The following is a 26175-nucleotide window of genomic DNA, read 5'->3' as shown; positions in this document are numbered from 1 at the left end:
GGAACTAATCTTAATATTCTTTTAGGATTCTATATAATATTTTCAACTATTTGTTTTACTAATTTTTACTTAGATCATATTTTACTCCTCAAAATTTGATTTTGAAACTTTCTATTTTTTATTTTTTAAAAAGATTTATTCATTTATTTTAGAGAGAGTGAGAGCATGGGGTGGGGAGGGGCAGAGACAGAGAGGATCTCCAGCAGACTTTAAGGGAGGGGCCCTCCATGGGGCTTGATCCCAGGACTCTGAGATCATGATCTTCACTGAAATCAAGAGTCAGATCCTTAATGGACTGAGCCACCCAGGCACCCCTTGTTTTGAAACTTTTTAGATCATTTTAAAAAATAACCTCTGCAATCAAAAAATATTTTAAGCTTTGGGGCAACTGAGAAGCATTCCTTATGCAGAAAGAAACAAATAAATTCAACTGTATTTTCCTTTTATGTATTATTATATTACAGCTTATCATTAAATTAATATTTTATTCATACCAAAAATTAACTGTAATGAAATTAGCTTACTATTTGTTTTTTACTGGTAGTAAAGAGATGCATCAGAACATTTACTGAACTTTACTGGTCATTAGATTACTGTTTCATTATATTTTCTAAATTATCCAAAGAGTCCAAACTTTATTTCAGTTACTGGAAGAAAATGACAGCAAACCTGAAAATATATTTTTAGAAATGTGACTCATGTTTAGAACTTTTGCAGAAATGCTTAGAAATTTAGAAATTAACAATACAAAAATTAAAACTGATATAACTAAGGTCTTTGCTATGGTTAGAGTCCCATCCCAAGATTTTTATATATTCTAAACCAATTTATGCATATGCATAATTCAGTCACAGAAGATACCCTATCTATATAATGTTTTAAGCATATGTTGTTCTCAAGAGACTTTTTATTGGCTTAAGAACTGAACGAAACTTTTAGTCAGGATGTCTATAGGAAACATTTCGGTAGGAAACTTGACTAATCCCTTCAACACTACATAACAGTATTTTTGAACATTTATAACCATCATTTTGAGCATATCCTAAGATAAACCATTTTATCACCAGTGTACCTTGATTTTCATACAATTATTTTCACATTACAATTTATATAAAATAATTAGTAATCCATTATTAAATACAGATTGGCTGGTGAGGAAGAGACAGAGTAGGAGTTATGAATCTACCTGAATTATGTATATGTGTTTTTGCAACATGTTTATGTGGGTGGATGGAATAAATGGAAAAATCACTGCTTTTTCTTTGTTGTAGTGCTTATATTCCTTCCAATGGCATCAGAGTGAGGACTTGAAAATGAGGATAAAAAAATGTGGGTTAAGATGAGTTCTCAACTTGATTTCCTTCCTCATTCTCTTTCTCCCTCCCTTTTTCTCTTTTTCTTCTCTTTCTTTCTTTCTTTCTTTCTTTCTTTCTTTCTTTCTTTCTTTCTTTCTTTCTTTCATGATAGTGCTATAGAAAGTCTGATAAAAAATAAGACCTTTAGCATATCTGTTGGTTTAGAAATAGGAATAAGATGTAGAATATCACTGTCATTAATCAGTCATATAACAATGAGAGCCTTGAACTTCATTCAATGAGAATGAAGAGTTTTATATATAATTTGTGATATGTTATTGAATGAAGAACTTGAGAGATAGTGTGCACAAATAGAATGCCTTATTAAATATAGCTAATGAACTGAAATACTGTATCATTTATCTAATAGAAGAGGTTACGGACTCAAATCTGGCCGAATGAGAAAATGGATATGTAGGGGGGTCATGAGAACATGATATTTTTCATTGCCAGGCTTACTAACACTAGCCTTTTTTCCAAATTATACTGGAGAAACTCTCACATGAGGCAATAAGTTAACATTGTCACCTAAATTTCTTGTCCTGACTCCTGCTCTGAGAACACTGTTATGTCAACTGACCATATCTTAATTTGGGTCCAGGGATGGGAGAACTGCTTTGGTTTTAGAACTTACCATCTTCTAACCCTGGGCACACACAAAGCATGGGAATCTGCTGATTTTTGCTTAATGCTCTAAATTACAGAACCAAATACCATAATGGAAATCTCAGGAATATGCATTTTATACTTCATCCACTTGACATCTCTCTCTTTTTAAAGGGCTTTTATTTAAATTCCAGGTAGTTAACATACAGTGCAATATTAGTTTCAGGTGTACAGTATGGTGATTCAACACTTCCATACATACCCAGTGCTCATCACAAATTCACTCCTTAATCCCCATCACCTATGTATTTATTTATTTATTTAATGATTTTATTTATTCATTCATGAGAGACACAGAGAGAGAGAGAGAAAGACTCAAGCAGAGGGAGGAAAAGCAGGTCCATGCAAGGAGCCCAATGTGGTACTTTATCCCGGGAATCCAGGATCACGCCCTGAGCCAAAGGCAAATGCTCAACTACTGAGCCACCCAGGTGTCCCTCCCCATCACCTATTTAACATATCCCCCATCTGCTTCCCCTCCAGTAACCATTAGTTTGTTCTCTATAGTTAAGAATCTATTTCTTGATTTGCCTCCTCTCTACTCTTTTTTTTTTTTCCCTTTGCTAAGTATGGCTTAAATAACCAGCCCCATGTCATCTTTCTATTTTTTTTATATTACTTTCATTGATGATAAATAGAAACTCTTTTGATGTTTGAAATTTGTATTACTTTACTTCTATTAGATATTTTTTAGACATGCTTCAGACTCACAGCACCTATAGTTAGCTTATGCACCAGGATAAGCTTCCCTAATAGCTGCCCTAAAAATTAAAAAATATAATAATAACTTAGATCCCAAATCATTACTCCCCCCCCGGTCTATATTACCATGATTATACAATTACACATTTCTGTGGTAATGAAGATATAACAGAGCTTAGAAAAGTGCTTGAATTTCCTGAATCTCAATTTCCTTTCCTATAATTTAGAGATGATAATTCCTACTTTACAGAAGAATATTAAATATTAACATAAGATAATGTATGCAAACATGATTTATAAAGTGTGAATCACTATTAAAATGTGAGAAGAAATTTTATAAGCAATAATAACAATCTTTCATAATTTGTACTTAACTAAAAATTCTCAAAAAAGAAAAGTATATGTAAAAGAAATAAGAGATGTCTTTATGGTCTGATCAAAAAGATTATGTTCAATCAAGATATGTCTACATAGCATTCTGTACAAAGCAGCCAAATCTATACCTTGGTACACAATATAATGTTATTTTTATTCTTCATAAAGATCTTTCCCCTATAGAGCTTAGTTCTTTGATTGGCTCTAATGGTTTGTTTCTGCAATAAAACCTGACTATTGCTCAATGTAATACTGCTTTTTCCTTAAAGAACTATTGTTAATATAATTATTTAGTGTATCTAATGAGAGAGAACTAACGGGTGGATTTTGTTATTATTAGATTTATAGTTCACTTGGGGAGACCAAAAAAAAAAAAACAAATAGTCATTTATATGACAAACCCGATTGATTTAAGTGTTCTAATACTGACAAACATTAAGAAGAATATGAGCAAAGAGTGATTATTTAATTCCAAGAAGGAAAATAGACCTTTCCTCCTGGAGGAGAAGAAAACTGAGTTTTTAAGAATTTGTGAGTAGAACTACAATACTAAAGAAAGTAAATAAAGGATGAAAGATTTGACATTAAGGTTTGGCATTCACTTTTTCAACAAATATATATTGATTGTCTACCTGTAACAGGTACTCAGTTATAAACAGGAGATGGAAATATAAATAATAAATGGTCCATATCCAAAAAAAAGGCAGAAAAATAGGACAATAATTACAGTTCAGTGAACTAAGTGCTGCGATGAAGTCTGTTACTGGAGCACACACGCACTCACACACACACACACACACACACACACAGACACACAAGCCAAAAAATCTACGTGACAACAGAGGGTGCATTGCAATCAAGCAAGAATTGATCTGCATTTTTGAAATATAAGTAAGTTTATAGTTAGTTCAAAAAAGAATCAAATTAACAGCATTTATGAAACAGTGTTGTTATAAAATAGATTGACAGGTTAAGGGAAAAACAATCATTTTGTATCACCAGAGCAATAGAGGACATTAAATGGTCATAGATGATGAATTTGAAATGATGTGTGTTTTGTTTGCTAGGCTAACGTGCTTGAAGAACGTTTGTAAGTCTTTTAGAAGTCTTGGGATAATTTGGGATTGGAAATTACATTTTCAAATTTCACTCTATTATTTTCTTCACTTGATATTTATAGAAGACATCCTATGTACTAAAAGCTGTTTTAGAACCATGGTGTATAAAAGAGGCCGTTGCTGTCACAGATCTTATATTATGGGATCCTGACACTGGAGCTACATGTGAGCGATTGAAAAAGGACAAGGCCCTAAAGATCAGTTAGAAAATCTCTACAGTACTGTATTGTAAAATTACCAGGTTTGTACCTAAGACTGTTGATGAAATAATGAGAAAGAGAAGCTATATTTGAGAGTCATAAGAGAAGTACTAATTATATCTCTCAGTGAATTTTTAGTGTGAAGGGAGTAGAGGGAAGTAGGTGAGTACTGAAGAGTAATCCAGTAAATATCCCAGCTTTCTGGGCTTGCAAGTGATGAATAGTATTTGTAACAGTTAATTTTATGTGTCCGCTTGGCTGGACCATGAGATGCCCAGATATTTGGCTAAACATTAATTCTCTATGTTTTTGTGGGGATGTTTGAGATGAGATTAGCATTTGAATCAGTAGACTGTGTATCACAGATTGTGTTCTCCAGTGCTATTGGGTCTGATCTAATCCATTGAGGGTATGAGTAGAACAAAAGGCAGGGTTAGAGAAAATTCATGTTCTTTGCCTGATTGCTTAGAGCTGGGACATCAGTCTACTTTTGTCCTGGGTCTGGAACTCACACCACTGGCTTCCTGGTTCTCAGGCTCCTGAACTTGGACTAGAATTGAAACTGCAACTTCTCCTGGGTTTCAGGCTCTAAGACTCAGACCAAAACTACACCACTGGCTTTCCTGAGTCTCCAGCTTATAGATGACAGATCAAAGGAAAAATGAACATTACGTGTCCCCTGATATGATGCACATTGAAAGATGTAAAATATATCCTGTAATGTTCCTGCCAAATGGTCTAACCTGCACTTAGTCACCAGGAAACACCAGCCAAGCTCAAGTGAGGGGCATTTTACAAATTAATAGCCATGTGTTCTGACACTGACAGAATTTGGGATTCATGCAAGATAAAAAAAAAAGTCTGAGGAACTGAACACTTGCTTTTGGGTTGGGTAATTATTCTTGCATATTTTCTATAACTCCTGAAATGATAACAAACTAAAAAAAAATAATTAAAACGAATGAAAAAAATTGAGCAGGGGAGGAAAATCACTGAAAGGGATAAAAGGAAGCAAAACTCACAAAAATGAATATATGAATACTTGATTGAAGAATGAGGGGTTGATGGGAAATCTGCCTGAATATGTTAAAATTAAGAATTCAAATCCCAAATTTTTTTCCACGATACAGTTAATGATCATTTAAATATATAATGTATGAAAAAAAAAAAGAACTACCACAAGTAATGACAATATGGTACTTTGTGTGCTGGAAAGCTGATCTTGGGAAATGAGCCAGTTTCTCCCAAAGTAAATTGGACTTTTTTTTTTTCTTGTCTGTAATCTATTTTTAAAGATTTCAAGATTTCAGCATAGTAACATAGACAGTATGTTAGTAAGTATATACCAGTTATTTTAAGCTTCAAATCTATGTAGGGGCAATCAGAAAAACATCCTGCAGGAGTGATTAGCTGTTATCATTTCAGAAAGGCTATTATTCAAGGTAGTACCGGCTGTTCCTACTTCGTACAACTAGATCAATGGTTGAGTATTTCCTCGTTAGAGAATTTGAAGTACAAATGAGTTTTTATTAGTGAAAGCACTGATTTGTTAAATAACATGATGCATTAGAAACAGGTTCTCAATTTTAAATTCACTAAGCTTGGAAAAGTTGAATTTTTTTTTTTTTGAATACTCACCATTTCCTTAAGAATCTAGGCAAGCCAGAAGCTTGATCCCTACACATACTTCTCTCCAGAAATTGATTTTGAAGAATTTCTATTTCCCTGATGGTAATCTTAAGGATAACAGAGTCTTGCCTCCAGAATACTATTCTCTGCTTATCTGGACTTTTCATATGAAGTTGTCAAGTTGGGTTTTGCCAAACTCCTAGAATATTTCAAATGAGATGCTTTCTATTCCAAAAATGTTTCTATTATTGTCTAATAAATGTTTGTTGGCTTTTTATGCATGAGACAATGTTCATTCTGAGATCTGCTTATATTTTATTTTAACATGGTAGTGAATTTGTGGGCTAGTTAACTCTCATTTACATCAAACATCTTTGGAAACTCTCAGAAAGAATGTAGGAGATGAACACTACTAAAAGGACTTTGGTCAGTGAGCAACATACATCTTGAGAGACAAATCCCAAATTTATTGCTGAGCCTGAGAGAGCTTACAGATCATCCCAGAATAGTATCTGACGCTGTGGCAAGGTGACTAGAAAAGAAATGGGAGGTATATTGAAAAATGACTTCTAAACTCTAGTTAAAAACAAGCAAAGCACAATCGCTTCAGTCCACTCTTAGTTTCAACTGATTTAAACAATTACTTTCAGACAATTTAAAAAGTATAAGATGGGAGAGAAGGCTAAGAAAGAAAACATATAGATTTGCTTCTCTGTAATATGTAGCTAACTTTTCAACAGGACAAGGGAGAAAGAAAAAGAAACGGAATTCACTGCTAAGGATAGTCTTGGTCAGATCACCAGAAGTAAATGTTAAATCACTGCAGGGGACAGGAACATTCAAGGCTTTAGGGCATTTTCTACTTATTTCCTTCTACACCAGAGCAGAGAATTATTCTGAGAGAGAGTATTCATGAGGAAGATTTCAGAGAAAATGGGCCGAAGTCCATGTGGCCTACTGACCCAGGTCTTTAGTCTGGTCCCGCACTTAAACCACCCTTCAGCAAACAGCCAGCTCAAAAAAGTAACCCTACATTTCAAAAGTGAACAAAAAAAAATCACAAAGGAACCAGTATAGGATCTTTGAAAAGATATTAAAAGACAAGAGGAAAAAGAAACATTCAGAGGGAAAGGGGGTAGGAGGATATAAGATATACACCAAAAAATTACATATTAGAAAAGCCATCTCACAGATTTGTGGGTAAATGCTATAAGAAATCAATCAAATTAAATAAAATATTATTTGTTTAAAATAAACATGCAAAGAAAATATACAAAGGTAGTATGAAAAGGATGGTAGAAGAGTTCAGAAAATAATGGAAGCAAAAATAAAATAATCATAGAAATGATCCTCATGTAGGTGCAGCAGAAAAGGAAAATAGGCACCAGCTTTAAACAGTCAAGGACATGGAAGCTAGGCATAAAAAACAAGGGGAGGAAAAAATTAAATCAAAAGTTACAAATTACTAGAGAAAATATATATCGGTGACAGATAACTCAAAGCCAATACAACCACAATTTGCATTCTTCAAAGAAAAAGAGAAAAGTTGAAACAGAATCACATTTGAAAGCAAATAATGAAATTAACAATTTCCTGAAATGAAAAAAACACCCCTCTTGCTCTTCATGCCCCAAAAGCCAAAAAAGGTCAAGGTAAGTGTAACAGGGGTACTGTTGGGGGTGGGTCCTAGGACCCTTGGATTCAATGGCTCACTGGTAGGACTCAGGGATCTATAAAAGCTGTTTTACTTACAGTTATGTTTTATTACAATGAAATAATACAAGTTAAATTCAGCAAAGGAGGAACACCTGGGTGGCTCAGAAGGTGAGTTGGCTCAGGGCGTGATCCCAGGATGGGGGATCAAGTCCCACATCAGGCTCCCTGTGAGGAGTCTCCTCCCTCTGCCTGTGTCTCTGCCTTCTCTGGGTCTCTCATGAATAAATAAATAAAATCTTAAAAAAAAAAAAAACAGAAATAAAAAAATACAATCAGCTAAGGAAAGAAACTCCTAGGTCAGAGTCTAGGAGATACCAAGCAAAACTTCCAGTTTCCTCCTCCCAGTGAAGTTTTGCAGACAAAAGTTACTTTACCCAGTAATAGTTCATATATACGGACATACGGCAACACATATGGAGTATGGCCAACAAGCAAAGATCACATGGGCCTTGGTGTCCAGGTCTTTTGTTGGGAGGTCACTCATATTAGCATGGCTGACTTTCAGACTCCTATCCCTGTAGAAGTCAAGCTGATGCTGCATGGCCTGAGGCCCCCATTATAAACCACATTCTTAGCCTAGTGTGTGCATCCTGGCCCAAGGCCCTCAGAGAAACAAACACTCAGACAGGATATTCCAAGGACTTTTAGAGGTTACTTCCCAGACAAGGACCAATTTTTCTTTGGAATGTATGGGTTGTGGACAACTCTGACTTTCCAAGTTAATTCTTTACTGCCTAGGAAGAATAAAGCTGATCTTAGATGTCCAACTAGAGTGAGGAGATTGTGAAAATATGTCTTAAGAATACTCAAAAAAGGAAAACAAGGATTAAGACAATCTAGACAAGCCTAAAGGTTTATCTGCAGAATGAGAGAAATCAGTATACATAGCACCCTCAAGTCTTTCTCTAAACAGTTATGCCAATTATGGTTATGGAATTTTAAAAAGGAGTTATAAAAAATGATATTACAGAAAAGAAAATTAGAATAGTGAGAGGCAAAGTGATAAATTAGGTATGCTGATTTCATATTCTTTCAGGATTAGCAATCAATGATTAGAATGAGAAAAATCAACATTGTGCTGCTCTTTAATGCTGATAAATTCACTAACAGAAGTGTAATAATATTACTTAAAAGTGTAGATGTTAACATCTGTCAAAATAAAAATGTCAAAATTTTAAATATTCAGCAAGAAAAACCCCACAAATACATGTTCATTCACACATTCACGACAGTAGTGGAAGCTATAGTAAAAGATAAAAATTAAAGAAACATCCAAAGCATAGAATAAGAGCTAAATTAAAGCATATTATTAATATGGTTGAAAGTGATATGCGTAGTCTTAGAAAAAGATGGCATACCAAACAATGCAAATAAAAATAAAGAAGTTTGAAACCAAGGCAAAATTTTAAACAAAATGAAAGAGAGAATTTCATATTGAAATTATTTTTAAAAGAAAAACTTGCAGTACATAATAAAATCAAAATTTATCAAACCCTACAGAAGTTATATTGGAGAAATTAACAGAAACTCATAATGATGTTAGAATTTTAACTTATTTCTAAAAATATACAAAGCAAGTAAACAACGGGAAATTAGGTCATAGTCTGAGGACCTAAATAAGTTGGGGTAAATAGCTACTATTAAATTCTGGCCCCTGAAAACAGAGACTACATTATATTCTCAAGTGATATGAAAAAGTTATAAAAATTCAAAATATATTAAGCCAGAAAGTGAATGTTAATATAGATTGCAAAACATAGAAGTGCTACAGACCAGGGGCACCTGGGTGGCTCAACGGTTTGAGCGCCTGCCTTTGCCTCAGGTCCTGATCCTGGGGTCCTGGGATCGAGTTCCTCATCAGGCTCTGCACAGGAAGCCTGCTTCTCCCTCTGCCTGTGTCTCTGCCTCTCTCTGTGTCTCTCATGAATAAATAAATAAAATCCTAAAAAAAAAAAAAAAAAGAAATGGTACGGACTAAAATATGCATGAAAAATGCAAAAAGATACTATTCATAATCTTGTTTGGAAATTCTTTCTAAACTGCTATCAAAACCCAAAAACTATAAAAGAAAAGACAAAATTTCACTATGGAATTTTTTTGGTAGAGAAACTATACCAAAAAAGCAGTAAAAATAAAAACAAAACAAAGGAAATACATGATTACAGCAAATGTGACAGACTACAGTTCTAATGATTCTGCTACAATAAGAATATAAAAACAAGAAAAGTGGATGGTTGATAAACATAAATAAATACATGCAAATTCAAAGACTATGAAGAAAAAAAACGAGTCTTTTTTTATCATAGTAGCTTGAGAAATATTAAAAGAACAAAACTACGACAACCTAAATATCCTAAAATATACCATAGTCATATATCAATAGTCTCTGAAGTTGTACAAATCCAGAAGTTTTATCTTTATATTTCATTGCAAATATCTCACAGTTAGATGCTAAGTAAAAGGAACAGATTGGTTCATATATTTTATTTTTCACTTGGAATAAATAATGGAGACAAACGGAGTTGTGTGTGTGTGCACGTGTGTATGTAGACAATTTCTGGATGGACATACAGGATCTGCAAACAGCGATTATTTTGTAAGTTTGAAAATATTCTCAGGAGTAGTATTTCTCATTGTACACTTGTAAATACTGTGGATCTTTGTGCACATATTTTTAAACAGTCAAAAATGCAAATAAAATATAGCATGATTTGTGATCCTCAGTTCATTAAAGTCAAAGACTGAAAAATTAAATGGACTTTTGATCCTGAGTTGTTGTATATGTCCTTACGGGTGATGAGGGAGATTTCTTGAGTGTGGTGAAAAGAGAAGCCGGATGACTGTGTTCTGAGGAATCAATGAGAGGTACAAAATAATGACATTTGGTGTAGAACACTGTCTAAAACTAAGCTGGCTTTGCTATCAACAATATCTTTTCTGTTTTCACTATCTTTTTATCTGCCCCCAACTTTTGGTGTTTCCAATATCTAAAGGAGGAGTGTTTTAATTTTTTTAAACAAAAAGTTAATCCCATTGTGTAGGAAATGATTAACTCAGCAAGTCTAAGTATGCCCACTCTGTACATTAAAGGTTTATTCTGGAATGCCTGTGTGGCTCAGCGGTTGAGCATTTGCCTTTGGTTCAGGGCATGATCCCAGGATCCCGAATCGAGTCCCACATTGGGCTCCCAGCAGGGAACCTGCTTCTCCCTCTGCCTGTGTCTCCACCTCCCTCTCTGTGCCTCTCATGAGTAAATAAATAATTTTAAAAAATTAAAAATAAAGGTTTATCCTTTGCCTGATTCTAAAGAGGTGACATCTAAGTCCCTAGACTATCCTGTCCAGCAAGAGCATCCTTGTTTGCCACAGAGATTTGGGCAAAAAAAGGATAGTTCTTGATAATAATGTGACTTGTGACAAGCATGGGCCATGACTATCAGCTTGCTCTCTGTTACGGCTGGAGAATAAAGGCAAGCCACACAGCCAGCTATAGATCACGGAACCTCCATAAAAACCACATCTAACTCATTGGTTGGCAATACTCTATGTATGTTGTCATACACGGTGGCTGAGAGAAATAAGCCCTGCCTGTCTATACCATCCACTAGGAGAGGACACCTGGAAGCTTACACCTGGTGTCTCTCTCCTGGACCCTCTGATATATTGCCTACATGCTGTCACTGCAACACACTGCAGCCATGATACAATGTTTTTTCTGAGTTTTGTGAGTTTGTTTTAGCAAATCACTGACCAGAGGTTGGTATTGGGTACCTGCAAAATCAGACCCATATAGACAAAAAATTGAACAGACTATCTAAGGTACTGGTTCTCTTTGTCAAACTCCTTACTTGCTAATGTGAAAGAAGAGCTAAAATGTTACTATTTGCTGAATTCTTAAATTACTAAAAACCTGACAAAATACAAAAGCAAAAATAAAAGTTTCCTCTAAGAAAAAGAGATATTTAGGAAGGGATTATTTATCAACTGGAGATGTACATAAAAATATGAATAGCAAAAGGGAGTAAATTTTGAAATATAGACTAATAATGAAAAAACATTTAAAGTTTACTTCCAAAAAATTCTTTTTTTTTTTTTTTGGTGATATTTTGGCTCATTGAGATCTACTCTTATTGAATTGTTTGCTAATTTTCTAGTTTTGTGTATCATCAATAAATATTCTTGAGTGGTGAAACTTGTTGAATCAAATTACTGAAACAATTTACAAAATAAATTTAATTGATAATTTATTTTGTTTCTTCTAATTTATGTTAACTGAGGGTCTTTTCAGACCATGTCACAAAAATAATTTAATAGGATATGTATTTGAAAATCCAAATTACAGTTTCCTTACCACATTTAAGGCTTATGACTTAGTGTGAACCCACATGCTAAAAGTCTTCCTCATCATTGTTAATGATTTTCTCTCAGGACCTTGTACTTTGACTTCTGTTTGCCTTTTCCTTTATTCCATGTTTATTTAATATGACTAGATATAGCTGAAACCTAACTGGGCAGTAGTGTTTTAGCTATTTGTTAACTGAGTAGTCTCACATCAGTTAATTGAGGTCTGGAGTTTCTTCTAATTCCACAATGTTTAGCTTCTTAAGCTTGTATTTTGCTTAAGGAGAAGGGCTCATTGAATATGATCCAAAAGTAATATAAAGGATCATGTAGTGCAGTGAGAAGAGAACTATTCTAGTCACCAAAGGACAGAATTTATTTCTAATTTTGTTACTTATTTTATTAATAAAAGGGAAGGGGCACTATTTTCTTATGTGCAACACACACACCCAAGTGCCTGACACCTAGTCTGTTAAATATTTGCATTGCTTTAAAGACAGTATGTCTATACATGAGGAAGTAGTCATCTTCTATGAGAAGTTAACAGGTTTTAAGTTTATATCAGTTTTACATATTCAGTAACCTCCATCTTTTCTTATTTCTAGTGCTACCTTCTATCTGAAATATCTCCCATTTATTTTTGCTTGCTCATGTCATCATGACTCTTCAAGGCTCTGCAAAGATGTATCTCACTCCCTTGTAATTCAATTTCCTTCCTATATTTACTGCCTCAAAACAAGAATATATCTAGCTTATCTTTATAAATCCCGTAGGAATGTAAAGCATAGAATTTTGCATATTATAAATATCATCCCATAAACATTTGTTGACTTGAAGTGAATGAAAGTTAGATTAATATGAATTTTTCTGAAGATATTTTTGCATTTGGAAATAAATTATTTAGTGTTCATTATATGCTTTTCAAAGAGCAATAGGGGAATTACTTTGCTGGGAAAATATTTTTTGCTTTTTTAAATTTCTTATTTATTTATTTATTTTTCTAAAACCTTTGGGTGAATGGCTACTCTCTATATTTAAGAAGAAGGCTATAGAGATTTAATCATTACACCCCCAAAGATTTCCAAACTTCTAGATCAAATATTCTTTTCAACTTAGTCATCTATTGCCAACTTAAGGGGGCTTTAGCAGAAGGATACTAAAAACTTAAAGTTGTTATTTTTCCCATGATATTTTGATAACATAGTGACTTAATGTATTCTTTCTTCTAGACTACAATCTCTCAGTGTTCAAAATATTAAATAAATTAACCTTGGTTAGAATCTTATGATTCGAGGCCTCTAGCGGTTTATTACTTGTATTGTTAGAGTTTGGGTGCTATGTTAATAGAGGGATTTATTTTCCTCATTTAATGAAGTCTGTTTTATTTTAAATGATTTCTCAAGGACATAATTTTAACTCATGGGATTGCTAGGCAATTCACTTTTCTATGAGTAATTTCTAAATTGCTTTTTAAAATTTATTATATGCAGGGAGAAATGGTTTGAAAACTTTGTAATAAATTTAATATATGCCAAAAGTATACTCTTGTGAGAGCAGATATGTCTGTTTTGTGGCTACGATAGCAGTTCATTTTAAATCTTCATAAATTTGTAGGCATTATATCAGCTTCTATTATAATGACATAAAAATAGTGATGAAAAGACCTAAAAAACCAGAGTATTAAATATGAAGGCTGAATCTAGAAAAATGTACTCATATAAATAACTAGGAAGTATAATATCTTGTTTTGTAATTTTTATTATTGTTATTCATGGGCAGTATAAGAACATTGACATTGCTATGTCCCTTCCAATCTAGTTAACAGATTAGACAACTACAGTAGATTTATTATGACCTGTTCTTTTCTACGGTTATGCAGGAAATTGAGAACACTCTATAACAAGGCACCTTCCTTCATGCCAGAGTCTAACAGATACACAATGTGCCCCAGTTGTTGATACATACTAAGTGGATATTTAAGAAGGTGACTATGTTGTGACTTCCTGTTTCAGCCTGGAATTGGACAAAAATAGCCTAGGAACAAGGTAAGTCAAAATATTAGGGTGCCAGGGCATTATCTGTAATCCTATTTTCATCTTGATTCTCTCATTTGGGAAACAAGTGACTTTCATTCATACTAAATAATGGCCATGTTGAGCAACAATTACCTACCTCTGTACCTATAGTGGAAGTAAAATATTTCCATTCACATGGGCATTTATTGAAACAGACAAGACTAACAATGTTTGAGAAACAGATTGGTTCTACACATGCCAAACATTTGCTGCTACCTCATTAGGCTGATATCTCACTGCTAAAGGCCAAGTAAATATCATCTAAGGCCATGCATTTTGAAAATTTAGTTTTTTCGTTTTGTTTCAGAATCATTTAAAGTAACTGGAAATAACAGGGACCCAAAACAGATGCCAAAGTCCTTGCTAGAATTTAAATCTTATAGGAAATTTTCTATAAAAACTTCGAAGAGATGTGTGCAATATTTGTAGTCTTTATTTTCTTATGCATGATAAAATAACTCTTGTAGTTGTTTAGTTCTAAAAACTGAATTATCAGTTTCTACTTATGTTAATGTTTTTATGTGAAACCATGCTTTTTTGTGTATACTGATCCTTTCTGGCTGTTTTTAGGGTCACATGTGCAATTCAATAAATGAATGACCCCGTATCCTCAATGTCCCTCCAAAAAAAGAAAAAATCCAAGAGCATTTACCTTACCTCCTGTGTTTTGCAGATTTTCAATGGTTCTTGAGAGCTATTACTGGAGCAAATGAGAGATTAAAATTAAAATATTAATAATCACAATATGTCAATATATTCAACTTTGAAAATATAGGCTGTATAATAAGAATGCACAGAATGATTCACCTTGTAGTAAACAAGAAAAGCAACGTGAAATCTTTTGAGACTATATTAATGATGTTCCATAACATTGAGTATCTTAGCCTGTTCATTCATAGATTCAAGTAACTCAAATACTCAAATATATAGAATATACATATAGGCAAGTTTGAGTCTATTTATAGTCATTTGGCACAAACATAAACAGGGTATATTAGTTTTTGTATGTGTAGCCTTATTCAAGTTACATAAACAAATAAAACGACCTAAAAATTCATAAAGGTACTTTAGATATGATAAATATATTTCTAATATTTTAATAAAATTGAGGAAATGTCTTTAAAGATTGTGTAATCCAAATAGATGATCTTAGAAAACATAATTCCAGACCAATGAAAAAATAGATCTCAGTTGAATAGATGCAGTTTTCTGTGTGATAACAGTTTTTACAGTAGCAAAACTTTGTAAAGATTGGCCAGTTATGGGATGCCTGGGTGGCTCAGTGGTTGAGCATCTGCTTTCAGTCCAGGGCATGATCCTTGGGGACCCCAGATCCAGTCCCACATCGGGATCTCTACATGGAGCCTGCTTCTCCCCCTGCCTATGTCTCTGCCTCTCTCTGTGTCTCTCATGAATAAATAAATAAAATCTTTAAAAAAAGATTGACCAGTTAGGATGTGGAAGCCAGTACTAAATATTTTATGTAAGTTACCTCATTACACCATTATTACATATTATGTGGATTTCTACATGGCAAAAGCAATCCTTTTAGAGGTCACAAAGTGTGTCCAAGGAAATATAGAATGGGTCTGCTGTTACCTTGATCCCAAAACCAGACAAAGACTCCACCAAAAAGGAGAATTACAAACCAATAACCCTAATGAACATGGATGCAAAAATTCTCACCAAGATACTAAACAATAGGATCCAATAGTACATTAAGATAATTATTCACCACCTAGGGATTTATCCCCAGGATGCAAGGCTGGTTTGATATTTGTAAAACAATCAACGTGATAGATCACATCAATAAAAGACAAGAACCGTATGGTCCTCTCAATAAATGCAGGGAAAGCATGTGACAAAATACAGCATTCATTCCTGATCAAAAGTCTTCAGAGTGTAGGGATAGAGGGAACATTTCTCAATATCTAAAAGTCATCTATGAAAAGCCCACAGCAAATACCATTCTCAATGGGGAAATACTGAGAGCCTTTCCCCTAATATCAGGAACACGACAGGGATGTCCACTCTCACCACTGCTATTCAACATAGTACGAGAAGTCCTAGCCTCAGCAATCAGACAACAAAAATAAATAAAAGGCATTCAAATTGGCAAAGAGGAAGTCAAACCCTCCCTCTTCACAGATGACATGATACTTTTCATAGAAAACCCGAAAGACTCCACTCCAAGGTTGGTAGAACTCATACAGCAATTCAGCAATGTGGCAGGATACAAAATCAATGCACAAAAATCAATGCCATTTCTATACACTAACAATGACACTGAAGAAAGAGAAATTAAGGAATCAATCTCCTTTACAATTGCACCCATAACCATAAGATAGAACACTTATGAAAGAAATTGAGGAAGACGTAAAGTATTGAATGTTTTTCAATGTTCATGGATTGGAAGAGTAAATATTGTGAAAATGTCTATGCTGCCCAGGACAATTTACATATTCAATGCAATCCCTATCAAAATACCATGGGCTATCTTCACAGGGTTGGAACAAATAATCTTAAGATATGTATGGAACCAGAAAAGACCCTGAATAGCCAGAGGAATGTTGAAAAAGGAAACCAAAGAAAACCACCACAATGCCAGACTTCAAGCTATATCACAAAGTTCTAATCATCAAGACAGTATGGTACTGGCAAAAAAAACTGACACATAGATTAAGGGGACAGAAGAGAGAACCCAGAAATGGGCCTTCAACTCTATGGACAACTAATCTTTGACAAAGTTGGAAAGAATATCCAATGAATATGAAGAAAGTCTCTTCAACAAATGGTGTTGAGAAAATTGTTCAGCCACATGTAGAATAATGAGACTATACCATTCTCTTACACCACACACAAAAATAAACTCAAAATAGTTGAAAGATCTATATATGAGACAAGAATCCATCAAAATCCTAGAGGAGAACACAAGCAATACCCTTTTTGAACTTGGCCACAGCAACTTCTTGCAAGATACTATGAAGGCAAAGGAAACAAAAGCAAAAATGAACTATTGGGACTTCATCAAGATAAAAAGCTTCTGCACAGTGAAGGAAATGGTCAACAAAACTAAAAGACAGTCTACAGAATGGGAGAAGATATTTGCAAATGACATATCAGATAAAGGGCTAGTATCCAAGATCTTTAAAGAACTTATTAAAGTCAATACCCAAGAAACAAAAATCCAGTCATGAAATGGGCAGAAGACATGAACAGACATTTCTCCAAAGAAGACATAGACATGGCCAACAAGCACATGAGAAAATGTTCCGCATCACTGCCATCAGGGAAATACAAATCAAAACCACAATGAGATACCACCTCACACCAGTGAGAATAGCTAAAATTAACAAGACAGGAAACAATAAATGTTGGAGAGGATGTGGAGAAAGGGGAACCCTCCTGCACTGTTGGTGGGAATGTGAACTGGTGGAGCCACTCTGGAAAACTGTGTGGAGGGTCCTCAAGAAGTTAAAAATAGTGCTACCCTACAACCCAGCAATTGCACTACTGGGGATTTACCCCAAAGATATAGATGTAGTGAAATGATGGGACACCTACACCCCCAATGTTCATAGCAGCAATGTCCACGATAGCTGAACTGTGGAAGGAGCCTCAATGTGCTTCAACAAATTAATCAATAAAGAAGATGTAGTCTATATACACAAAGGACTATTACTCAGCCATCAGAAAGGATGAATACCCACCATTTGCTTGGGCATGGATGGAACTGGAGAGTATTTATTATGCTGAGTGAAATAAGTCAATTGGAGAAAGACAATCATCATATAGTTTCACTCCCATATGGAAAATAAGATATAGTGAAAGGGACTATAAGGGAAAGGAGGGAAACTGAGTGGGGAAAAATTAGAGAGGAAGACAAACCATGAGAGACTCCTAACTGGGAAACAAAGGGTTGCAGAAGGGGAGGTGGGTGGGGGGATGGAGTGACCGGTGACGGGCACTGAGCAGGGCACTTGATGGGATGAGCACTGGGTGTTATACTGTATGTTGGCAAATTGAATTTAAATAAAATATTAAAAATAAAAAGAAAAAGAATGGGTCTGCTGACTAGGTTGGCTGGTGGAAAACCACCAGGTTTGTTATGCTATACTAGTTTTTATTTTCTTGCATGATTCCCCAATGATATATTGATTTCAAAACAATGTAAAATACAGAAAAAATACCTAATAACTGGGTTGATATTTTGTCACCACAACTAAACAAAAAAACCAAAAATGTAAAATTCTTTTATCTTGAAATGTGATAGATTCTATTCTGAATCAGAATAGGAAGCATTTTTTTTTTTTGCTACTGCTATATCACATGACCCAACATACTGTAGACATTAATATATATTTGTTTATTTGTTTAATAGATGATTAAGTATCCACATGAAACAAGATACAGAGAAACTGAGAAAGAATAAGAGAGGAGGAGGAGAGAGAGAGAGAAAGAGAGAGAGAGACAGGAGGTAGGGGAAATTAGGTTAACATGGGAGGTTTAAAATATAACCAGAGGAGTAATTTGCAAGTTGTTCAAAGATAAACCAATTGAGTTCAACGAATTAGAATTCACTCATCCATTTAATACATTATTATGCTTCTGTAGTTTCCAACACTGTGTGAGGCAAGAGAAATTCAAAAGTGAGCAAAATTAAAAAGAAAAAAAAAAGCCCTTTTGTCTCAGGGAAAAAAGTAAATGAGTAACAATGATCAACCATAAAGTGTGATGAGTGATAGAAATGAGAATGTACAAAATTCGAAGAGAAAGCAACCACTCTAGTCTCTTTGGGAAACAGATAAGATTTGCATAAGCAGTCAAATTTAAGACTAAACTTAAATATTGAAAAGAGTGAACTTTTAAGCACTTTTATGAAAGAATAAGGGAATTGCTTTAAAAAATCTGTTTCAGGGCCTTCAAGTATAATTTTTAAAAATAGAAAAAGGTTGTGGATGGGTCTATAGTAGTTTTCTGTTAGCATTATTTAATTTGAATGTCCATGTAAGATTCAAAGGGAGTCGAGGAAAAATAAAATCAATTATGATTGTGCTACTATTTAGTTAATTTCTAGATCCTCCCCTATTTCTTTCTCCGTTTTTCCCACACAAACACACACAATGGTTCTAATCTGTTTTGTAATTGATTGAACTCACTCTCTGACCTCACAGTATAAAGCATGTTGTACTACACAGACAAATTATATTTAGGGAAATTCACTGTCTCCAGCTGTGAAGCTGATTAATGTTACAGTATGCAGATAACATCTCTATTTGTAGTGGCATTTATTATCTCAAAGCAAGATGAAAAAATACTTTTAAGAAACTTATGAAAAAAGACATTTTTGATAATCTCAAAATAAGGAAGTGTGCCACATAGCAAAATATGTGAAAATTCAGTACTTAATATGCGAAAAATCACCTGACTTTGGCATAGCAGCAACCATGTTAAATTACTTAGAAACATTTGTCTATGAAATAACAGATTATCTTCATGGTTAACAAGAACTCCAAATTCATTATTCTACATGGGCATTTTCTGATTTTTCACATTGTGTGAATGCTCTTTTGAATCCTCATAGCAGTTATCGTATAGTTGATCCTTGAACAACATGGAAGTTAGGGCCACTACTCCTTCCTTCTGCCAAGTTGAAAATTCACGAATAACTTTGACTCCCTAAAAATGTAACTACTAATATCCAACTATAGACTGGAAGCCTTACCAAAAACATAGTCAATTAACACGTATTTTGTAAGTTAAATATATACTGCATTCTTATAATCAAGTAGGCTAAAAAAGGGAAAGTTGATTAAAATCAAAAAGAGGAGAATATACACTTACAATACAGTACTGTATTCATTTTTTAAAAATCTGCATATAGGGGATCCCTGGATGGCTCAGCGGTTTAATGCCCGCCTTCAGCCCAGGGCGTGATCCTGGAGTCTGGGGATCAAGTCCCACATCGGGCTCCCTGCATGGAGCCTGCTTCTCTCTTTGGCTATGTCTCTGTCTCTTTTTCTGTGTGTCTCTCATGAATAAATAAAAAAAAATCTTAAAAAAAAAATCTACATATAAGTAGACCCATGCAGTTCAAGCCTGTGTGGTTCAAGGGTCAATTGTAGGTTTTCTTGACATTTTTTTTTATCCTTTTCATCCCAATAGTCATTGATGTTTGAAGGCAAATACTGTTTTACATAGCTCTACATCTGCTATAGTGTTTAGTTCCAGTGACTGCTAGATGAACCAATATAATTGTAATGAATTTTTATTCTACTCTTTAAAAATTCTATGCTATTTATGTAGATTTTGCAATCCTTGAAAATTACAAAACACATAAGGAGCCTGATTCCTCCAAAATATTTTTCATCAAAATGACACAAGAAGTTAAAACTATCTGTCACATATAAATCCAATACTTATGTAAATATACTCAAACAGGGAAATGATAGATAAGTGCATATAACAAGAAACACAATGTCCCGTTCTACTGTGGTTAATCTCTCTTGCCAGGATGACTTGTTATAATCTTTCAAAAAGACAAGTCAAAAGCCCATAAAACCAAATTCTGAGAAACTTACCTATAAAATGTCTCAGATGTTAAGTCTTTTTTTTTTTTTAAGATTTATTTATTTGAAAGAGACAGAGACAGAGAGTGATAGAGTGTGAGGAGGGAGGGGAAAGAGAGGAAGAGAGAGAATCTCAAGTAGGTCCCTCCCACCCCTCACCCCCCACCCCTCTCCATTGAGCATGGAGCCCTGTGAGGGGCTTGATCTCAGAACCTTGAGATCATGAACTGAGCAGAAATCAGGAGTAGGATACTTAACTGACTGAGCACTCAGGCACCCCAAATGTTAATCCTTATTTCTAAAATGTACTCAAATCAATTACCTGATGAAACAAAGGAAACTAGGCAAGTAAATGTGAGCTTTTCAGGTACAGAAATCAAGTCGCAGAGAAGCTTAAACATTGTTATAATTCACTTTTAAGATAATACTAGAGCACTCAGGGGGCTTCCAATACTTCCTATGGAATTCTCCTTTGAGACATTTTAAGGCAATTACCACTTGTTTGTCTTACACTAGTTTGGTGGTTCCATAAACTTTTTTTCTGTTTTTTGTTTTGTTTTGTTTTTTTGTTTTTTTTTTTTGTTGTTGTTGTTGTTGTTTTTTTTTTTTTTTTTTTTTTTTTTTTTTGGCTGGGGATTCATTTAAATTACACAGCTGCTAACTGACAGTGGCAGGAAGAGCCAGAGCACCTCTGATTTGCCTGGGGTTGTACACCCACACAGACTTCGAGACTACTTCCAACACTCTAATTGGGGGAAATAATTTTCATGACATCATTTTGTTGAGGAAAAATGTGGAAAGGTAAGATAAAAACATGACAATAATGTCTACAACAAAAATTATTCCAAATCATAGTTACATACAAATTAAGAGATTCCTGTGTTTGGCCAAAGGACATAGAAGGTGATTCCAGAAAAATATATTTTTGTTATATATTGGCCTATCACTCCAATTAGGAAACTTTGGTTGAATGGAGTATTATTTTATAGCTTAAGGTGTCTGTATTTCAAGAATAGAATTGCAAAGGACAAAAACAAGTAGAGCAAGCCTTCATGCTCTGTTTACATAGACATCCAAGGTGTGCCTTGGTGGAGAATACAGATAATTAAACAAACAAAAAAAAAAAAAAAAAAAAACCCACACACACTAGTGCAAGAAACGAATATCTTAAAAAGCCTTCCAAGAGAACATATTGAAGAAGTTGGCAAAGAAGACAAAAGCAAGATACATAACCTCAAAATAGACACAGATGCATCGGAGAGTAAAGTTACTGAAGAAAATAGAATAAACTCAAGTTTCCATGAAATATTAATGGACTTTTAAATAAAATGGTAGTTAAAGTAAATATAAATCTCCAATCCTGGAGAGTCATCGAAAGAAATGGGTAAGGAAGAAGAAAGCAAAAACAATCCTTGCTTTTGAAAGAACCCAAGATGTATTGTATGGAAATGTTGAATTACCCAATTCTACACCTAAAACTAGTATTATGTTGTTAACTAATTGGAATTTAAATAAAAGTTTGAAAAATAAAAATAAAAAAAAACTAAGATAAAATATTTGTCCCAATTATAATTTTAGGAAGAAAAAATAAAAGATTAAACTACAGCTACAAAGAAATGTTATTTTTGGAAAAGATTCTGATTTGTGATTTCAAAAAGAAAAAAAAAATACCCTTGCTTCAGGTTCAAGAATCTAGTCACACTTGTCTTTGATTTAGGTAGAAAACCCAAGCTCCTATGACATCATATTCTCATGTGACAATTAATATAGGCTAACTGAATTGTTCCAAGGTGAGAAATAGTGGAGATGGAATGATGGGGCAGGGACGTGTACCACTGGAATCTAGAACCAGGGCCCTGGGGACACTAAATGCACCATAGTGAGGAGGGCACAAGTGTGCTTAAAGAATGATCCCCATCAGATGCCAACAGCGTTTCTGAAAAACAAAACAAAACAAAACAAAAACATGGAGCTAAATGATCTTTCAAATCCTGAACACATGTTCTGTCTCCCTTTCTGATATTTCCCACTTATTTTTTCTCCTTTCCCCTTTATTCCCTTTCACTACTTTTTATATTCCCCAAATGAATGAGACCATATAATGTTTGCCAAAACATGAAAGACTCCTAACTCTGGGAAACGAACTAGGGGTGGTGGAAGGGGAGGTGGGCGGGGGGTGGGGGTGACTGGGTGGCGGACACTGAGGGGGGCACTTGGCGGGATGAGCACTGGGTGTTATTCTGTATGTTGACAAATTGAACACCAATAAAAAATAAATTTATTAAATTAAAAAAATCCTAAACACATCTAGCATTTGAAGATTCGAAAGGTCTGGGGTATTGCCAAAGGGAAAGGAAAAAAATGGAGCGTGAGGATTTTGCCAGAAATGCTGAGGTAAATATAACTGTCAACAATTTAAGAGCCTAAACCTGAAAGGAAATCCTTTTTTGAGCAGAGGTAAAACTAGGAGCTCACTTTGCATGTGATAGTCAATGATGGTTTGCTAAAATGGCAAGAACTATAAGATCTATACTATCTATCAAGGGAAAATAGAATTGTATGGCCATTAGAAAGCATCCCATCCTCCTTATTATAGAAATGAGAAATCTGAGGCTCAGAAAGTTTTGTGACTTACCCCCAAATACCCCAAAATAATGTCCACTATTAATATCCTTTATTCTTCCTAATAGAATGTTCTTTTTATCTCAGTAATAATATTTTACAGATATGTCATTTAAAAATGCTAATTAAGTGAAAGCTGTGTTCTAGAAACCTGCTAGTAAAAGCTAAAGTGAGAGAAAATCCTTTTATTTTGCCCGCTAATAGATGGACTATGCAGGGATTTAAAAAACTTTTGCATGATTCAGATCTTAGGCATGTGAATGTCTCCTAAGGGGGTTCTGAATGCAGAAAAGCAATTGCAATGGCTCTTTTTAAAATTTTTGTTGCAGATATTTCAGCCCAAACTGGCATTTTAAAGAAGTCTTTGCTCTGTTCAAATCTCGGTTCTTCCACCCAAGCACCGCGTCTCCTACGTATGGACAAGTTGAGGGCATCCCTGAGTTCCTGACTCATTTAGAAGATAAGTGGCGATGCAGAAGGCCTGCACCGTCAGGATCCGCATTATTACCGATTGCCATAATAGTGATTCTGTTCTGCAGTCAGGCAAATATTTAGTTTACATTATAGTGAATACATTGTGGAAACTACTCTGTCTTCTTAAAGAAGCGACAGCAGGATGTGTTATTGGTATTTGCAGTAATCTAATTAGTGAATTTACATACTGACTACCTCTCCAACAACTTCCTCCTGAAAAGGTTTTCTGCATACAAAGTGGCTATACATCTTGAAGATGGAACATAACAGAATAAAACAACCGGGTACCTTTTCCTTTTGTGATTTTGAAAAATCTAAAGACCGTTTCAGGGGGTTCTAAGAATTTTACTCCCAATGTCTACGTGCATCTGAAGCGTATTATTTCCGTGAATGAACTAGAGTAGGTTATATGTAATTATTAAAGGTCACTCACCTCTCACTGTCATTTAAATTGTAAGTATTACATTGACACCTTGAGTTCTTTCTTCAGACGTTAATATAGCTGGACAAACTCAGTTTTAAACTATAGAGTGTTAAATTTTCTTTTCTAGTGACAACCGTCCTTTGGTACAAACTCGAATTACCTGAAATTTGGAGCACTCTTAACTTTCAATTGCCCACCATTAAAAAAAAAAAAAAAAAAAAAAAAAAAAAAATTAATGTACAATGATTATTTCATGTGTTCAATACCAATTTGGTGACTTCTTGAAATTTAAGTGAAAAAACAGTTGAAGGTCTTTTTTAATATTCTTTTTTTTTTTTTCATGCTATATCTTAGGTACAGGACCTCCATGAAATTGTATGCCTAGCAGCTAAAATAAAACACAAGTGTTACAGTCAGGGAGCCCTGACCTCAAATCCTACTCTGCTACTTAATATCTGGCATTCTTAGGCAAGTCATGTAATGTCTTTGGGTCTCAGCTTCTACTCGTGTAACAAAGGAATACCAGTCCCATGGCGGAGCACTGGGGATGTAGGTGTCTTAATTGTTGTTAACTTGTTAACTTGCAGTGTCACTGCCACCACATTCAAAACCTCCTTTGCATTAGCTCACAGATGCCAAAAATTCTATTTGCCCTAATCTCCTTTTCCATTTAGTTATTGGTTTGTAAAATGGCAGCCTCACCCTGGATTTCAATGGAGAAGAGAAGTTAGGATTCTCTGCAGGTGATGTTGCTCGATGTTTGAGTGGACCTGATATGCACAGATGCTTCCTCATGGGCTCTTTGGAGCTTCAGCATGAGGTCCTCCCTCTTTTGTTTTGTTTTTGTTTGTTTATTTTGGTTTTGGTTTGTTCTTTTGTGAGTACTTCTTTGGCTTTTCTTGCCCTTTCTGGTGTAAGCCCCTAAATCCTATAATAACTTGGATTATAGTATTACATAGAATGACTTCTGTTTCCTGAGTAAAATAGACTGATATATCAGTAACATCATAAGACAAGACATGTCAAATATTTTAAACAAACTGGATAAAATGTAAACATAGTCATATGTTTATTATTGAGGTAAAAATAATGTATCATTTGTTATTCAAAAGTAGTGGTAATGATACAACTTGCCCGATGATATACAAGCTATGAGCAGAAGAGTAAAACCTTGAAATAAATAAGTTTGGCTTTTCATCATCAATGAATAATATACTATCTCAATATCTGGTTTTACCCTAATGCTCCATATTTCATACACTGTGTCTAAAATAACTACCCAGTGAGGCTGCCGTATTAAATATTTCCTTAAATACTTAGCTTGGTGTGTCCTCCTGAATAGACATTAAATAAGAGGACATCTATTAACAATATTACTAAAATTGTTACTTTTAACTTTAAGACTTCTTCTAATAATGACCATAGAAAGTTCTCTGAGGGCAGAGACTTTGCTTTGCTCATTTCTCTACCATGGAGCACCTAACACAGTGCCTGACATAAGCAGAATTGTTCTAGACCTTCCACTATCATTAACAATAATGAAATATTGCTAGTGAATTGTGTTTAATTGCCTTATTTATAAAACTCAGTTCACAAAATTAAAATAGTCATATTTCATAAAATAGTACTATGAAATAATATTTGTACTGGATTAAGAGAAGATTATTAATAAAACATTGTTTGCATTGCAGGAGACTTTAATTTGCAGAAGCACAGAACAGATTTTTTTTTTTTTTTTTTTTTTTGGTTCTGGTATAAAAAGTATCAGGTTTAAAAGAAAAAAATTAACATTCTCTTCCGATGGTGATATAAAATGATATTTCCAAAGGATATTACTTAAAGAGGACAGATTATATTCATAAAACAAAATTATGTTATTCAAATAATACTTTAGGAGTCAAAATATTAGC

The 26175-nt window shown here is 34.3% G+C and overlaps 1 long non-coding RNA gene across 7 annotated transcripts in view; it reads left to right on the top strand.

The window, feature by feature from the left end:
* LOC140611662 (uncharacterized) overlaps nt 1–25502 on the top strand; it is an 89573-nt gene extending 64071 nt beyond the window's left edge. For 3 of the 7 annotated variants that reach the window (XR_012012772.1, XR_012012769.1, XR_012012767.1), the window contains 2 exons: nt 13981–14146; nt 23697–25501. This is a non-coding gene — a long non-coding RNA (uncharacterized lncRNA). Of the gene's footprint in view, nt 1–4278; nt 4458–13980; nt 14147–21399; nt 21547–23696 lie in introns of all 7 variants that reach the window. The other 4 variants (XR_012012770.1, XR_012012768.1, XR_012012773.1 and 1 more) reach the window with 3 other exon arrangements.
* The last annotated feature ends 673 nt before the right edge of the window (nt 25503–26175 follow it).

The sequence above is a fragment of the Canis lupus genome, chromosome 20 (genome assembly GCF_048164855.1).
Source record: "Canis lupus baileyi chromosome 20, mCanLup2.hap1, whole genome shotgun sequence".
In the NCBI taxonomy this organism is placed as follows: Eukaryota; Metazoa; Chordata; class Mammalia; order Carnivora; family Canidae; genus Canis; species Canis lupus.
This window is presented reverse-complemented; position numbering and strand designations above follow the sequence as displayed.